The 15,635-nt window shown below is 40.7% G+C and overlaps 1 protein-coding gene across 7 annotated transcripts in view; it reads left to right on the top strand.

Moving 5' to 3' along the window:
• Positions 1 to 15,635, top strand: part of pias1b (protein inhibitor of activated STAT, 1b) — a 142,469-nt gene that overhangs the window by 34,245 nt on the left and 92,589 nt on the right. The window contains exon 1 of one of the 7 annotated variants that reach the window (XM_078427126.1): positions 10,039 to 10,104. The exons of the other annotated variants lie outside the window; for them this stretch is intronic. The gene's annotated coding sequence lies outside the window, so the exon portion shown is untranslated. Of the gene's footprint in view, positions 1 to 10,038; positions 10,105 to 15,635 lie in introns of those variants that run through there. 7 annotated transcript variants of the gene reach the window in all.

Consider the following 15,635-nt stretch of genomic DNA (forward strand, 5'->3'; position numbering starts at 1 on the left):
TTCAGAGCATTCACTCTGTTGAATACTCCCCTGCCCCCCACCCTACATCTATTTTCCTAACCTTTCTCCCTCGTGATCATAAACTCCAATTCTTCAGCCACCCACCCAGACCAGGGCGATTTATCGTAGTCATTTAATTTACCTACATATCTCGTATGTGAGAGGGAAACCTAGAGAAAATCAACACAGTTACAGGGGGAGCATGCAAATTCCACGCAGCACCCAAAGGCAGGACATAAATCGGGATTGCTACAGGCAAACAACAGCAATGTTATCTGCTGTGCCCCTGTGTTGCACAGCTCCTGTAGGTACATCTGATCATTGGACATTTGCTTTCAAGACAGCACTTGGTCTAGTGGATGAAGTGAGGTTAGTTCTTGAAAAAGTAGCTTTGGTGTTTGCATATCTGGACGAAAATGTACACAGGAAAATAACTGCCTTCCGACCAATCTACATTTTTCTTGGGTCGAGAAAAGATTGAATCCTTAATCTTGTAAAATGAGCTCTATTCCCTGTTGTCATGGAGATTGTAAAATAACGTGCACTCCAGGTTTTATGGCAGCTTAAAATAGATGTTTGAATATCCAATAACAGCACAGTAGACTGGGAAATTGCTGGATCCCAGCATCTCATGATTATCTGAACTGTTACATTTTTACATGGCTATCTTTTCTCATCAGTAGCTCAATTTTTTTTCAACTAACCTAATTAAGATTTTTCCATTTGTCCCCATATCATTACAAGCCTGAATTTGTTTAGTACAATTGATGTAGAACCCACTCCATATAATGTTTGTATGCCTTTGGACAAATATTGGTATTTCAAGGTATAATTTTTTAAGGGTACCTGTTTTCCTCTGAACTTTTGTCCTGCCAAAAGTTAAGATTAATAGCATAAAGATCTCATGAAGATTTGAGAAAATACACTATGTACTCTTGAGCTGTAAATATTGATAAGATCCTGAATGAAGATTTAGTATTGTTAGTCATGCTTGCATTTAAGAAAGGCAAAATGATTGCAGCCTTATGAGAAGTGTATGCATGTATATTTTGGATTGGAACAGTATGAGATTTGTACTGCCTAAATCCTGGCATGTGCACTGGTAAGGAGGATATGTTGGGCAAGGATTGAAAGAGCTTAAGTGATTTTAGAAGTTAGTGCCTTCAAGATCAGATGGTCTTGTGCAGGGGGCAGAGTTTGTAGTGAAGTCCAATCATAAGCTTAATTTGGACTATGGTCATCCTGGACATCTTTACTTTTGCAAAATGGCAGTAAAAAGTTTCCCTGTGCTACTTCCCAGCGAGAGCTACAAGTTAAAAGGCAAAAATTGAAACTCAGTGGAGAGGAACTGCTGATACTGGAAATTTGATCTTAAGCAGAAAATGGTGGAAATATTCAACAGGTCAAAGCATCAGTGATTATAGAAATGATTACTGTTTTAGGTTTATGACCAGAACTAAAATTCTAATTACAAGACTCATTGGTAATGCAATTGCACTTCCATCGGTATCTTGGCGATCTGCAATTTTATCAGAACTAGAAATGTTGTAACAATAATGTGAGGTGCCTTCTGCTTCTAAGATAAAACTGTTAGTGCCTGCATCCAGTATGCTCATAGATGCAGATTTCATTTGTATAGCCTGAATATCTTTTACTACCACTTTTATACTGTTATTTTGAAGTTACACGTGCAATTCTAATTCAGGCAAACATTGTACCAGCCCTTCATTTTTGTTACTGTTAGCCAGCAAACAAATTCCCATCCCTTGTTCATATCATATCATATATATACAGCCGGAAACAGGCCTTTTCGGCCCACCAAGTCCGTGCCGCCCAGCGATCCCCGTACATTAACACTATCCTACACCCACTAGGGACAATTTTTTTTTTTAACATTTACCCAGCCAATTAACCTACATACCTGTACGTCTTTGGAGTACATCTTTGGAGTACGTCTTTGGAATGGTGTTCAGCAAAAATTAATTTGCTTTTTTCCCCCCCTTCTACCAGATTGAGCTCCTCCTTATCATCACCATTATTGCAGCATTGGGCACAGACAAACATAATCTCTTAATTTCCCCTCACCCCCTCAGAGATAATTGTAAAGGGCATTGGGGAACAGAATAACTTGGCTAAGGTAGTCACATTCTTGTCAGGATTAAATCTTTTGTGTTTGTTTTTAAGGGCACTTTATAATAAAAGGATCACCTTTCTTTTCTTATCCTCCACCCTTATTGCTGACATCCACCCCCTCCCTCCTGCCCCAAAACACTCTTGTAAAAGGTTTGGTGCGAACTATTGAACTCTTGTGAATCAAAAATTGTTATTCAAATAATCATCTGATGTAGTTTGTTCATAAGGTCTTTTGATTTTAGTTTTACTTTTAGAAAATATCTTGGAGATTTACAAAAATAGTTCCGCAGTGGGTTAGGAGATGGGTTGTGCCTTCTATATAGCTGGACTCCTGGTGAATGAACCCACAATTCTCAATGTCATCTTAAGTGGCACTGATCTATTTTCATCAATTATGGACCAAGCATTACCAAAGGTTGTTGGGCATGCTAAACATTTTCGAAACAAGCTTTGTTAAATCTTCCCTGTGTCCACTTTGTAGTGTAAAATAGCTGTTATGGGAATCTGGTATCAGGCATGTATCGGACATCAGCCCATTGGAGCTGTCTATGTATAATTGGGGCTTGAATGTGGGCCTGAGAGAGGGTGCTGGCTCTCAATCTAGGATTTTGAGAATTATAAAATGTATTTTTATATTCTTTGTGATGCTGATATTTTATGATATATTTTAATGAATCCATGTGATGATTGGGGAGCTAGGCCTTGTTAACCTATATGCACACGTGTCATGTATATAGAGCAGCTGGATGGCTAAAATTAGGGTGATCTTGGTTGTGTAGTCGGTTCATAGATTGTCCTGTAGATTACCAGGACATCCGAGATGTCCTCATTCTTTACGGAACGGGGGTTTCCCTCTCCCTTCCCTCACGTGTCTCGTCGGTACTCCACCCTTGCTCCACCTCCCCCTAGTTGCAATAGGGATAGTGTCCCCCTAGTCCTTACCTTTTACCCCATCAGCCGTCGCATACAAAACATAATTCTCTGACAATTTTGCCGCATCTAACGGGATCCCACCATTAGTGCACCTCCTCCAACCTCATCTACTGTATCCGTTGTATATATATGATATGATATGATATGTGAACTCTTGTATATCGGTGAGACCAAACGTAGACTGGGCGATCGTTTCGCTGAACAATTCGCTCAGTCCACCTGGACCTACCTGATCTCCTGGTTGCTAAACACTTCAATTCCCCTTCCCATTCCCACACTGACCTTTCTGTCCTAGGCATCTTCCATTGTCAGAGTTGTAAATGCAAATTGGAGGAACAGCATCTTGTATTTCACTTGGGCAGTATACAACCCAGGGGTATGAATCCGGTTTCTCTAATTTCAAGTAGCCACTTCATTCCCGTTCTCCATCGCTGCCCCACCCAAGTCTTTTGTTCTCACCTAGCTACAGCTACCAATGACCTATTTCCTTTATCATTGTTACTTGTCTGCATATCTGCCATTCCATGAGACCGCACCTGGAGTACTGTGTGCAGTTTCGGTCTCCAAATTTGAGGAAGGATATTCTTGCTATTGAGGGTGTGCAGTGTAGGTTCACTAGGTTAATTCCCGGAATGGCGGGACTGTCGTATGTTGAAAGACTGGAGCGGCTAGGCTTGTATACACTGGAATTTAGAAGGATGAGAGGGGATCTTATCGAAACATATAAGATTATTAAGGGGTTGGGCACGTTAGAGGCAGGAAACATGTTCCCAATGTTGGGGGAGTCCAGAACCAGGGGCCACAGTTTAAGAGTAAGGGGTAGGCCATTTAGAACGGAGATGAGGAAAAACTTTTTCAGTCAGAGTTGTAAATCTGTGGAATTTGCCTCAGAAGGCAGTGGAGGCCAAGTCTCCGGATGCTTTCAAGAGAGAGCTAGATAGAGCTCTTAAAGATAGCGGAGTGTTGGGGTATGGGGAGAAGGCAGGAACGGGGTACTGATTGTGAGTGATCAGCCATGATCACATTGAATGGCGGTGCTGGCTCGAAGGGTCGAATGGCCTACTCCTGCACCTATTGTCTATTTGTTGTATATCTCTCTACATCATCGTCTATATCTCTCGTTCCCCTTTCTCGTGACTTTCTGTCTGAAGAAAGGTCTCAACCCGAAACGTCACCCATTCCTTCTCTCCAGAGATGCTGCGTGTCTCGCTGAGTTACTCCAGCTTTTTTTGTCTATCTTCGGTTTAAACCGGCATCTGCAGTTCTTTCCTACACATAGTTCTCAGTGATGCAGCTTTGCTGTACATTAAAGTTGGGTCCATTGTAGACCTGCTGGTTTAGGTTATGGCGTGTATACTGTTGTGAAGATGTAGTGTGAATTTTTGTCAGCAATTAAATTTGTAAAGGAATGATGTACAGTCCTCAAATAATGGCTTCAGTGAGGTTAAAAGGGCAACGAATTGTGATTGATCTATTTCCGTACAATTCTCTTGGATTTGATACAGCAGTGGAAATTGTGCCTCAGTGATTGGAATCCAGTGCTATTTTGGAAGCAACTCTTTAGCCTTTAGGAGGCAGGGGCTAAGCACCCTCTTCACAGTGGTAACAGGGAGACTCCAATGTAACTACTACAATCAAGTTTGACTATTTTTCTTTGTTACGGCGATGACATCTTAAATCTGGCATGTCTTCCGCTTAACAGACCTGAATATTGGAATGAATGTAGGTAGGACTGAGTTTCCCCGTCTAACAAGTTTTAGGGTATAATCAGGGAAATCATCTCCTATGCTTTAATTTGTAATCTTTGGTTAGGGTGGTGGTAGCTGTGGGATGAAAACCAAGGTCCATAGTTTGAGACATATTTGAGGGGTCTGGGTGATGGTTCTGGTTGAGACCCTTCTTCGGCCGACTCGAAACGTCACCCATCCCTTCTCTCCAGAGATGCTGCCTATCCTGCTGAGTTACTCCGGCATTTTGTGTCTATCTTCAGTTTAAACCAGCATCTGCAGTTCCTTCCTACATTTATTTGAGGGGTTCTTTGAGCTGTAGCTAGCTGACTGTCTCTGCCCTTGTAGCTTCATTCTAGGCTCTTGATTATAACTTGTATACGGTCCAAAAAAAAATAGTCTGCTCACTGGTGAAATTAGTACAAAAAAACAAATGTATAGCTTTCAGTTAAGCCACATAGTTGTAGCTTTTTAAAAAAATGCACAAATCTCAAGTACTGTCCTGAACAAATAATGTTTTTGGCATAACTTGCTGTTTCATTAGGGAAGTCAGGTTCAGCAAATGTCAAAGTTACACACAAACATTGGTCTTTTCATTGACTCAGCTGAAGTTTGAGCTGTAGCTAGCTGTGAAAAAGATGAGAAGATCACTGATTTTAATTCCTAGTCAGTGCTATTAACTGGTACCAAATTGGGTGTTCTTATGGAGATTAAACTGTCACCTAATCCTTCAGCTTGGAAGGAGAAAAAGTAATAACACTTCAACTGTTCCACCATTTAAAAAGATCCTGCTTGATCATATGCTTCAAATCCATTTTATTCGGACTTCCTCTTATCTTTGAGTCCAAATATCTGTTGATCTCAGTATTGAATGCCTCATGGCCAATAAAACATTAACAGGCTTTTGAAAAAAGGAAGCAATATTTTGCAAAATGTTTTATATGGAGAGTTTTGCCGAAAAAGGGACTTCAGCTGGATATATTCTTAGAGCAGACTAACATACTTACTTATAGATGGACACAAAAAGCTGGAGTAACTCAGTGGGACAGGCAGCATCTCTGGAGAGAAGGAATGGGTGACGTTTAAGGGTCTCGACCCGAAACGTCACCCATTCTTTCTCTCCAGAGATGCTGCCTGTCCTGCTGAGTTACTCCAGCTTTTTGTGTCTATGTTTGGTTTACTAATGTTATATTAAACCTATGGAAATCTAGCTGACGTGAGGAGAATATTATCTCCAAGCTACAGACCTTGGATTGGTTAAATTTCTATATGGTTTGCTATATTGTTAAAGGGAACTATAGGATAGTTTAATTATTCTATGCAGATACTTATCAAATCTCATAACTGTACCTCATTCATATTCCTGTACCCAAAAAGCCAAGGATTACTGGTCTTAATGACTACAGGCTTGTTGCACTGTAATCATGTAAACCCATCAAAGACTTGAACTGGCCCACCTAAAAAATATCTCAAACCCCTTGCTGGACCCCCTGCAGCTTGCATTCCGGGCCAATAGATCGGTGGTTGACGCTGTCAACCTACGCCTGCACTTCGTCCTCCAGCATCGAGACCGCCAGGGGACCTATGCAAGGATTTTGCTTGTGGAGTTTAGTTCTGCATTTAACACCATTGTACACTCCAAACTTTCCCAGTTGACTGTGCCTGAACCCCTGTCAATGGATCACCAATTCCCTGACACAGGAAGCAGCATGTGAGGCTGGGAAAGTACATCTCGGATCCGCTGACCCTCAGCATAGGAGCACTGCAAGGCTGCGTACTCTCCCCTCTCCTTTACTCTTGCTGCACCAACGACTGCACCTCCACAGACATCTGTCAAGCTTCTCAAGTTTGTGGATGACACAGCCCTGATTGGACTGACCCAGGATGGGGAGAAGTCTGCCTACAGATAGGAAGTGACACAGCTGGCGTCCTGGTGCCATCACAACAACCTGGAGCTCAATGGTCTTTAGACGGTGGAATCGATCCCCCACTCACCATCAACAACACCACAGTCACATCTGTGGAGTCATTTAAGTTCCTTGGAACCATCATCTCCAAGGACCTTAAATGGGAGGCCACCATCGACTCCTCAGTCAAAAAGGCCCAACAGAGGATGTATTTCCTGCGGCAACTGAGAAAACACAATCTGCCACAGGCAATGATGGCCCAGTTTAATACTGTCATCATACAGTCTGTCCTCATCTTCTCCATCATGGTCTGGTTTGGCTCAGCCACCAAGCATGACATTCGGAGGCAACAGTGCATCGTTCGATCAGCCGAGAAGGTTGTTGGCTGCAACCTCCCCCCCCCATTGACGAACTGTACACTGCAAGGGCCAGGAAGCGAGTGGGTAAGATCATCTCAGACCCCTCTTATCCTGGCCACAAACTCTTTGAAGTACTTCCCTCTGGAAGGCGACTCCGGACTGTCAAAGCCGCCACAGCCAGACATAAAAACAGCTTTTTTCCCACGAGCAGTAGCTCTACTCAACAACCAAAAGTCTGTAGCCTCCTTGTGCTCTGGTATTTTATTTTATTCTTCACATGTTTAAATTATAATGCTTATTTTTTATTGTCTACTGTATATGGTGTTATCCTTGCGAGCAAAGCACCAAGGCAAATTCCTTGTTGTATACATGGCTAATAACATTTATTCAATTCAATATTTTTCAGAAAGGGTTTTGTTTGTGTGGTGTGTTAAGAAATATAGAGCAATAATCAACTTATTTGTGGACCAATGAAGCTTCAAGTAACTGTAAACCTGCCATGTATTTTTTTCCATTGAACGCATGCATGACATCAGCAATGTTGGAAAGGTTCCATTTTGTTGCCATGATAACATGAAAAACGTCTGCAATATTGTGAGCTTTGAATTTTGTGGCTATGATAGTATTGTCAATAAACTTTACTGAATTGTGCTATGTTTTGCATGTTAGTTTTCTTTATCTTCAAACTTTGATCTATTGGAAATGTTCATATGTGTCCATGCAAGATACTAACTGCACTGAACTTCAAGAATTGAATGAAAATGAATTTGTGTGTAAGATGAGTTTTAATTACTGTCTGATCATATAAAATTGCTCAGTTGTGGCAATTTTATTTTGGGTGCGGACAAATGTGCATTTAAGTAATATGTTGCATTGTTAATTATGCTGTGCAATATTTTACTGATGGAAATTCACTAGAAATTGGGAGACATGCCCAACTAAAAGATTACATACTGACTGGTCTGCTCCTAGCTTTTTCCCAATCTCTGGGAATATTGCAATTTGTTTTAAACTCATAGTGATTTCACTAGTTTCAGTAGACATTTTACAGAAAAGAAATCAATGGTAAGTTGATGACAAGATCAGAACAAATTAGTGTGTATATATCCATTGGTCTTTAAATTTTGTTTACTTCCATGGATGCATTTGCAAGTCCAATGTTTATTGCCCATCATTAACTGCCTTGGGTTATAGTGAAACATAAGCCTTGCCTTCTAATTCTTGCACCACAATGCAACTCAGTTGGAGCATTGTCAAGTTGGCACTCAAGAGATTTTATGCTTTCTCCATGACCATTTCTATACTATGGCTCCCTGGCTTGATACCAGTGTTTCCAATTGAAGCAATAAAAGTCTGTTTGTGACAACAAATGGGTGTTCAGTTTTGAATTGGTAGCTCTGTTTAGTTTAGTGTAGAAACAGGCCCTTCGGCCCACCGAGTCCGCGCCTACTAGTGATCGCCGCACACTAATACTATCCTACACATACTAGGGGCAACTTACAATTTTACCATAGCCAATTAGCTTACAAACCTGCATGTCTTTGGAGCGTGGGAGGAAACCAGAGGTAAGTGCTCTATATGTGAAAACAGAACTTCATCTCAAAGAATTGTGCAGTTGCTACTTATTAATACTGACAAGTAAATTTTCAATACATTTGGAGAGTTTTCAAGTTGTGGATTTGTAGTATTTGATTCACTCACTCCCTGCAGTAAATTCGGTCAGGCATTTTTATCCATTGGTTCTTGGCTAGTTCAGTCACTTGTGCTCCTACTGAGCTACTCTTCCTGATGGACATTCAAGTTCAGTTAACCAGAGTATATTATATGGAATTATTTGGAACTAGCACTTGAAAGCACTGCTAACTGGTGAGTATAGAGTAGCACTGATTCCAGTATACCGAGGATGGTAATTAGTTTGCTTGTTTGGGTTTGATCTGATATGGAACTTGGGATCCAGAGTCAATTTTAAGAGTCCCAGAACACCTTTCTCAATGTATACCAAGCTCCATCTCTAGTAGAGCAAGATGTTTTGGGGAATTGTGGCCTCTATTAAGACACCAGTCAATCATTAGTTCATTGCATTAGTGGAATAGCATCTTATCCACAAAGCCAAAGTTGCCAGCACGGTTTTCCTTCAATGGAAGAAGGGTCTCGACCCGAAACGTCACCCATTCCTTCTCTCCCGAGATGCTGCCTGACCCGCTGAGTTACTCCAGCATTTTGTGAATAAATCAATTTGTACCAGCATCTGCAGTTATTGTCTTATATTTCCTTCAATGTTTTGCTTTAAAATCACAAACCTTCTGTTTGTGGCAGTAATTGACTAATTGAATAGAAAAATTAAACAAATCAAGAAAAATTATACAATTGGAAAGTTGTGGCTATGCATAAAACTCACCCAATTTTGTGAAACTTGCCAAAAACTGAAAATAAGCCTCCCTGATATGTTGAATTTTAAGGCTCTTGATTGATGTTTGAAGTTTCTTAGTTTGTTTTACTTTGCATTTTTGATATAAATGTTGGCAAGATGTCAAATGACAACTATTTAAGATCTACGTAAACAATAGTTAATCTGGATCACATTTCACAGTATCTATTTTTGTTCTGGAGAATGGCTCTAACCCACATGATTTTTTGTGCTTCTGGCGCCCTGCTAATCTATAGAGGTGATGTTGAAGTTTAAAGCTTTAGCTTTCATTACGTATAGTTTGTGTTATAAGATTACTGTTGTATGTTTACAACATACTCCAAGCTGACGGCAGGGATGAGATAGGGATTGCTGCTTTAAAGCAATTGATTACAACAACGTGGAAATCTTTGGTTATTAAACTTCCTCCCGAACATTAAAGATGTGCTTACTGACAATGAGTCATTCCCAGAACAGTTTTGAACGATACAGGGCTTTGTTATCAGTATGTGGTACGACAGGGAAAGCACAAGATTGCAGCTGCTGGAATTGAGCAAAAAACAGTGCTGGAGGAACTCGTCAGGCAGCATCCATGTTGATGCTGTGATGTAAATATTCAGTACCTTGATTCAGCTGGGGTCAGTATCAATTTTTTAAAGTACGTTTCAGATTTTTTCCTACAAATTCCTGTATTTTTAAATGCATTAAAAAAAACAAGGAGTTTTATTTCTAATTTGCATTCCTTTTCTCTAAAACTACTGTAAGCAGATTTATAATTTTAAGGAAGGATCTTTTGGTGAAGAAGGGAGATGTATCCAATCATCTTGAGTGTTGGGGGTTGTCAAACCTGTGAAGCGGTTCCACTGAAATCTCTGCAATTTGATAATGAGCATTTGCAAGAATATTGAAATTGTGTCATTTGTCAAAGTCCCTCTGATGTATTACATCGACCAAAATTCAAAGCAGGAAACTTACACAGATTAGATGTGGATCCTACATTCATTTCGCATGAAGTAAATCATGGGACCATTTTCATCACAACATTTGTTAGTTAGCACTAATTCATAAACTAATGTAAAATAATGTATATATGTGTATATTATAGATATTTAGACACAAAATGATCAAAGTCTTTAAAAAGTCTTGAACCTATCTCAAAGTTGTTGAATTGCAGAAAAACCATTGTCTACAATGAAAGTGAATTAAGTACAACAGCTTAGAGAATAAAATAATCAAGGTTAACAAAGCCAAAGTTAAGGCATTCATTTGGGCAATTAAAATTGTGTTTGAATATTAAGGTGCTCTTGGTCATGTATAAAATTGCATTGTGGTGACCTGTGCTGCTGGACTTGGTGATGGAAATTTGTTGTAGATACTTAAACATCAACAAATTGTAGATAATGCCGTCCCTTCCTGTTTTTACTTGCTAATGTCTTAATTGTTTATTCTATTATAGAACAGTTTCTGAGCATGTAATATTTCAGAAGAATAAATGTAGTTGAAGGTCACTCATGACTAAAGGCACATTCCCAGATTCAAAAAAGATTCTGATCATTTACCCTTTCATAATTTTATATACTCTTATCAAAACAATTCAAGTTTGCCCAGCTTCTCCTTGTAGATAATTCTCTCTAATCCAGGTGACATCTAGGTGAACCTCTTCTGCGCTCTTTCTAAAGCCTCCACATAATTCCTGTAAAGCTGCGACTGGAACTGCAGCAAAACTCCAAAATTGTACTGCAGTCAGTCTGAAGATGGGGCCTGATCCATAATGTTGCCTGCCCCTTCCCTTCACAGATGCCACCTGACCTGCAGAGCTCCCCCAGCACTGTTTTGCTCAAGATTCCAACATCTGCAGAACATTGTTTTTGCAAGACTTGCCAGCTTTTATACTCAATATCCTGACCGAAGAAGACAAGTATGCTGTAAGATAGAGACAAAAAGCTGGGGTAACTCAGCGGAACAGGCAGCATCTCTGGAGAGAAGGAATGGGTGACATTTCAGGTCGAGACCCTTCTTCGGAGCCTGCAGAGCTGCCATTACAGGCCTATTTAGGTGTTGCTGCTTTCAGGGAGCCATGGCCCAGATATAAGATCCCTCTGTCTCTTTGTTCCTAAGGGTCCTGCTGTTTACTGTATATGTTCCTCTTGCATTTGATTGCAAAGTGCAACACCTCACACTTGAAGAATTAAACTCCATCTGCCATTTTTCTATCCACATTTCCAAATGGTCTGCATCCTGCTGAATTCTCTGTCAACTCTCCATGCCACCCACAGTTCTGACAATTTTTATGTCTGCTACAAATGATTTAATGAGCTTATCTAAATTTTTCATTAATCACTGGTATATTTCAAACAGCAGAGGTCCTAGCACAGATCCTTTTGGATCCCGACTAATCACAAACCTTCAGTCAGGATAACACCCCTTCACCACTCTTATTCTATAATACAATCTACCAAGTCTCCATGGGTCCCACTTGGTTTAATCTTCTGAATCAGCATACCATCGCGTCAAAAACGTTAGGGATCTCCTCAAAGACCATGAAAGTCCATGTATACAATATCCACCGCCTTCCCCATATCAATCATCTCCATCACCTCAAACTCAAATCAAGTTTGTAAAACATGTCCTCCCCTGTACAAAGCCATACTGACTCTTTAATGAGTCTATGCTTTTTCAGATCCTATCCCAAGTATCTCCAATAACTTCCTTGGAAGTGGTGTCACAAGTAGATGTGGTCAAAAAAGTTTTTGGTACTTTGGTCTTCAGGATTGAACACCCTGCGGTTGGAAGGATGTCATAAAGCTAGAAAGAGTGCAGAGAACATTTGAGGATGTAGACAGGACTGAGAAGCTGTGCTATATGGGGAGATGCTGGGCAGACTAGGACTTTATTTGTTGGCGTTTGGGTAAAAATTGATGACTGTCACCCTCCTATGCCGATGGCCTATTCGGTCCCTTAACCCAGTCCAGTTTAATTCAATTCTTGGAGACCATTTTAAGATTATAAATATCATTTATCATATAATTAAAGGAACACTACTATGCAATGATATCTTGTAAATGCAATCTGAGAAATGAAAAAAAAACTGACTAAAAGGTGTGATTTAAAAAGAAGTATCTTTCTAACATAACACAGACTCCTGGCGACTGATGGCACACCATAGTGGCAATTGTGCATATTTATTCTTCTGCAGAACATAGAGGCGTATCAAGTGTGCAGGCAGGTACAGCAGACAGTGAAGAAAGCTAATGGCATGTTGGCTTTCATAACGAGAGGGTTTGAGTAAAGGAGTAAAGAGGTCCTCCTGCAGTTGTATCGGGCCCTGGTGAGACCGCATCTGGAGTATTGTGTACAGTTTTGGTCTCCTAATTTGAGGAAGGATGTCCTTGCTATTGAGGCAGTGCAGTGTAGGTTCATGGGGTTAATCCCCGTGGTGGCGGAACTGTCATACGAGGAAAGATTGGAAAGACTAGGCTTGTATTCACTGGAGTTTAGAAGGATGAGAGGGGATCTTATAGAGACGTATAAAAGAATGAAAGGACTAGACAAGCTAGATGCAGGAAAAATGTTCCCAATGATAGGGGAGTCCAGAACCAGGGGCCACAGTCTAAGAATAAAGGGGAGGCCATTTAAAACTGAGGTGAGAAGAAACTTTTTCACCCAGAGACTTGTGGATTTGTGCAATTCTCTGCCACAGAAGGCAGTGGAGGCCAATTCACTGGATGAATTTAAAAGATAGTTAGATAGAGCTCTAGGGGCTAGTGGAATCAAGGGATTTGGGGAGAAGGCAGGCGCAGGTTACTGATTGTGGATGATCAGCCATGATCACAATGAATGATGGTGCTGGCTCGAAGGGCCAAATGGCCTCCTCCTGCACCTATTTTCTATGTTTCTAAGTCTTAAGATTGTTCCCAAAGGAGAGCCCTAACTGTTGCACTTTTTCCCTCAAACTTCTGTTTAATGAAGCCCATTTTGCAATATTTACTAGGTAAAAACATTGTCTTATTTATAATTTTTAAAGGAATAATTTTCGGGGCATGGAGTTTAACCAGTCTTTCTTATTTTGATTTGTCATGTCACTACTCTGCTTCATATGCAATCTTTTTATTCTTGCCTCCCCCATTTCCTTGCAGCGTGATCGTTGCTTTAGTCTTCACATTCTCATTGCTCTATCAGAAGGACAGCTAAAGGAAAATACATTTTTTGCAGGCTGTATCTTTAGAGGCTTTTGGTCTTTCGCACAAAAATTATACTGTATATATACATATATAAAGAAAACCTTGAAAAACTGTCTGTACTGATTTCCTCCTATTATACTTCAATTTCGAATCAATAACTGCTTGGTTGTCAGTTGAATCTAGCAATATTTTAAATATACTGCTCAACCTTTTACTGTCGCAACAATACAGTATTACCTACAAATCTGAGCACAACACCCACCCACACAGGAAGGAAAAGCAGCTATAGATGCAGTGCAAGACTGCCAGGGATTCCTGTGACAGCTGAAGTGGTAACATTCCAGGTAAATCACCAGCTTCAGAATAGACTTGACCTGAGATGTGAATGGCCTTGGATACAATCTTGTAATCCATAATAAGCAGTGAGCTGGGCTAAAAATATTTAGTTCAATATTTTGCAATATGTAACAGTCCCGAGATGGCAGTCTTATGGAATCAATGCTGATCACAGAAAATTGATGACATTTTTGACACACAACTCTGAATTGAAGATAACTATTTAAAGGCCAAATAAGCGTTTGACGTGTTGTGCCGAGATAGTAACCAACCACAAAATATTCAGCAGATTATGGAGACAAAAGGATAATGAGTTGGGCCTATTGTCAGCAGTAAGGTGATAAATTAGGTAAATGTAGATCTTGATTTACCAGTTAGTTTAGTTTGGAGGTAAGGGTAGAAAAAGGCCCTTTGGCTTACCAAGTCTGCACCGATTAGCGATCTCCGCATTACTCTACATACTAGGGACAATTTGCATTCTTTACTGAAGCCAATTAACCTACAAACCTGTACTTCTTTGTAGTGTGGGAGAAAACCGGAGCACCCAGGGAAAACACGCGTGGTCACGGGGAGAATGTACAAACGGCACCTGTCGTCGGCATCAAGCCCAGGTCTCTGGTGCTGTAAGGTAGTAACTCTACCACTGCGTCACTGTGCTGGCCTACGTTCTGATATGTCGTTGTCCTTGACTTCGTTTGTTTATGTTTCTCTCTCCATGGATGCTCAGTATTTCCAACAATTGTTTCTTTCCAGCTTTCCAGCTGCTGTAGATTATTTTATTTTTGGTTCTCCTATTAGCAAAGAGTGATTTTCAAATGCCCCTGGGTAAAGTGCTTTGTGCTGCATCATAGTCAAAATACTATCTGTAGCTAGCCCTTGCGCATACTGCAACAATGTGGTCTAAGCCATCATCTCCACTGCTCCCAGAAAGCTGGCATGAACCCGTGCCCTTTTGTTGCTGCTCTCAACTAATGAATTTACCTTGGGTTGGAGAAGATGCTCGAGGGTAATGGGCAGACTGGAGTGCAGCTGAGTGCAATAGTGCTGCGATATGGACTCGAGGCTGCACCCTGGCCAGCACAGTGATGGCAAACAGTGTGGTGCAAGCAATGGTTGCCCCGATGTCTGCAGTTTCGAGCTCAACAATGTTCACTGGTCTATGAACTCACGAAGGAAACTCTCCGGTTTAGTTGAGCTGTACAGCCAAACCGAGATCGTGACGTAGTCCAGGGAGTCTGACAACACATGAAGCAACACTGATCAGCCCCACCACTCGCATGGTGAAAGCCCCCACATGCAACTTGCCCACACCAAAGTGACAGCAATGCATTGTTGGAGAATACCAAGTGAAGGCAATGGTTTATGGGTACACATATGCAATAGTGAAATGGGCAGGAATCAGAGTTGAATTCATGTTGTAGCAACACATGATAAGGAGGGGAGGGAAACCCAGATTCCCAGTGCAGTAGTGTTGTCAGTAAGACACCTCTATACATAATGCTACAAAGTCCAATTTCAGCACTGATTATGTTGGTGCTCTCCTTTCAGAGAATACGTTTTGAGTACTAAGCGAAGTATCAAAACTCCAAAACGTCATCTATCAAAATGCTTTATAATTGCAAGCAGATGGAAAATCGATATTCTGCAACAAA

Source organism: Rhinoraja longicauda, chromosome 33 (assembly GCF_053455715.1).
Source record: "Rhinoraja longicauda isolate Sanriku21f chromosome 33, sRhiLon1.1, whole genome shotgun sequence".
Lineage (NCBI taxonomy): Eukaryota > Metazoa > Chordata > Chondrichthyes > Rajiformes > Arhynchobatidae > Rhinoraja > Rhinoraja longicauda.